The sequence below is a fragment of the Gekko japonicus genome, unplaced genomic scaffold (assembly GCF_001447785.1).
Source record: "Gekko japonicus isolate JY-2015 unplaced genomic scaffold, Gekko_japonicus_V1.1 scaffold667, whole genome shotgun sequence".
Lineage (NCBI taxonomy): Eukaryota > Metazoa > Chordata > Lepidosauria > Squamata > Gekkonidae > Gekko > Gekko japonicus.
This window is the reverse complement of record NW_015163623.1, coordinates 671,390-674,267: the sequence shown is the minus strand read 5'-3', so window position 1 is coordinate 674,267 and position 2,878 is coordinate 671,390.

The window sequence follows — 2,878 nt, the reverse complement described above, 5'->3', positions numbered from 1 at the left end:
CAAATTAGCAACCTTAAAGGTTGAGTAACAAGAACATAAGATAAAATACAAATATTTATTGCACAGCACACCAAAAATTTGGGATTAAAAACAACATACAAAAAATGTCAAAGCATAGTATACAGCAACAGATTTGAGTTGCACATACAGTAACTTCAGGTCACACATATCAAATACTCACAGAACCAGATGCATTTCAGCCCAGAGAGCCTTCTTCAGTGGTTTAAATTATGATAACACACACATAAAGAGTAAATATAAAATATCTTTTTTGGACCAAGTGGGTTATATATGTAGCACTGAAAGGTGAAGCTCCAAATAAAGATTATAAATCAGGTCTGCATATACTGAGGAGCCCACACTCATCAAAGATGGTAACATTGAACCACCATTCTGACCTTGGCCATTGCTCTTATCTCTATGTAAAAATCATAAGACTCAATGACAAAATGTTTTCACGTGCAGTTTTTCTGCCACAGTGATCCCATAAAGAACCATATCTCTGTTTTCTCTAGTCCATTTCATGGACATATATGTAGTGTATTATATCAGAGTGAATTTTAATGGAACTCTGTGTAAACATATGGATTCCTGAGGTTCCAGAGCTTTGGATCATTGTTTTTGAGCAATGGAGGTGCCATCAAGAAATGGACCCATGCTTTTTGTGGTGCAATCTGTCACCATAAGTGTGATATGTGGTTTGTTGGTGACCCCACCTAAAAATCCTGAGGATCCATGCTTTGGATCCATGTTTTCGCACCATGGTGGTACCACAAAGCAATGGATCCTGTCATTAAAAAATTAAATAAGCTAGGCAATAAGGCAGTTGCTACTGAACCTCATACCCTGCCCCCTGCAACTAGCATTCAGAGATACATTTACTAATAGTTTGCCTTTTCCCTTGAGACTCAGGGTGGATTACAAAAGGGGTGGGCCATAAAGACCAAGCAATCTAAGACTTATCATAAATGACTCAACAACTGGCGTACAACAATTGGGGGGGGGGAATGCAGTACAAACAAGATAATATATAGTGAAATAAACTACAACCCTATTTCCTTTATAAAAGTGGCCTCTTGATCAATTCCATTTATTAACCCTATGTCCTTTTTTAAAAATGCCCTGTTGAGAGCAATCAGGGCTCATATAGCTACCACTGCTGACAGAAAATAGAAAAAGGAGCTCTAGTACATGAGATTTAAATTGACCTAGAATGCAAATATAAAACTGCTCTGTTTCTCTTCTGCATCCTTTCCTGCATTATTAACACACCTCCGGTGCAAACAGTGTGAGAGAGGCTCAGACATGCATTTTTGGTGTTACATGCTAAAATAGTCCATATCTGAGTCCTCCTGGGAGTGCTGTGTGTGTGTTGAGATTGACACGCATTCTTAGTTCATGCAGTGCTTTTACTAGGTGCTTACAAAAGGGAGGAGAGGCTCCGTTCATGACAAAGTGCATGATGGGAGGCCCCCTTTTGTGCGTACTGCAGAAAACATGGAGTGGGTAATATACTATTAGGGGAGATGGAAAATGCCACGGGAAAAGCCAAACTGTGGGACGAGTGACTCTCAGTATTTGACACAGAAAAAGACTTTACGTATTTTTCTCCCAAATAACCTCTTTTAGTAGAATAGATTACTTATTTATATCAGAGTCTTCAATAGATAGTCATATCATCATCTATTGGCATCAGGCAGTGGTTGGATCATGCTCCAGTGGATTGCGTAATAAAAAGGAAAGAAAAACCAAGCAATTCAACTGGATATTGAACAAAGCTTTATTGAAAGACCCAGTAGCCTTTTCGACAATAGAATCTGATATTAAGGACTTCTTTGACATTAATCTTGATCGTGATGTTCCTCTAGAGGTGATATGGGACTCTCTTAAGGCGGTGATACTAGGCAAGTATATTGCACTTTCATCTGCCTATAAAAGATGCAAAAACAAAATACAAGAAGAATTAAAAAATGAAACTCAACACCTGGAAAACATCCACAAGAAGACCTGAAGCAAGAAAATCTACCGACATCTGTTAGCACAAAGAAAGAAACTGGAAGCACTAGAAATTATACAGATTTTTAAAAATTCAATATTAAAACAAAAAATTAACTTTAGAAGTCACAAATCACTACATTTTCTGTTTTGGAAGATTAAATAGTGAATGGCAGAACGCTTCGTTACCTGCATAAGAGACCAGCAGGGCAATCTGCAAACATCCTCCAATAAAATAATACAAACATTCGAACAATACTACAAATTGTTATATAGTTCTTCTAATCCAAATAAAAATGAGATCTACTATTTTAAAAAAAACTAATTACTAATGATTTAAGCTCTCCTCAGTAGTCGTGGTTGACTCACACCTAGAAAGCGCTGGCTCAGCCACAGCTCACGCTGGACAGGAATAACAACAATGATCTGCAATTCTGTTTCATTGTCTGACGTGCACACGAAATCACACCCTGAATAAAACTTTGTTAGTTTTAAAGGTGCCACTGGATTCTAACTTTATTCAGAGTATGCGCTGTTTTGAACAGTGCATAATACCGAATATGTCTTAACGCTAGTAACATTTACTAAAAAAATATTTAACTTTAATAAACCACCATTTAAATCAATAATGGGATTTAAAAAAATATTCTGATATCTGCTCTCTCGAAATTTATGTCTCATCGGAAACACTTCAGCTATTCAGACGACCCAGGGGGAGCCCAGGCTTGTCTGTCGCGCAGTCGCACTAGAGCCTTCCTGTCGCTTAGCGACCTAGGTCCGCACGGTTGTGGTCACGTGACACGTCCAGGAAGCGGGACCTCTCGATGAAGTCATAAGCACTGGACGCTTTGTTGTGGGTGGAAGTAGCTTGGCCAATTTCCGG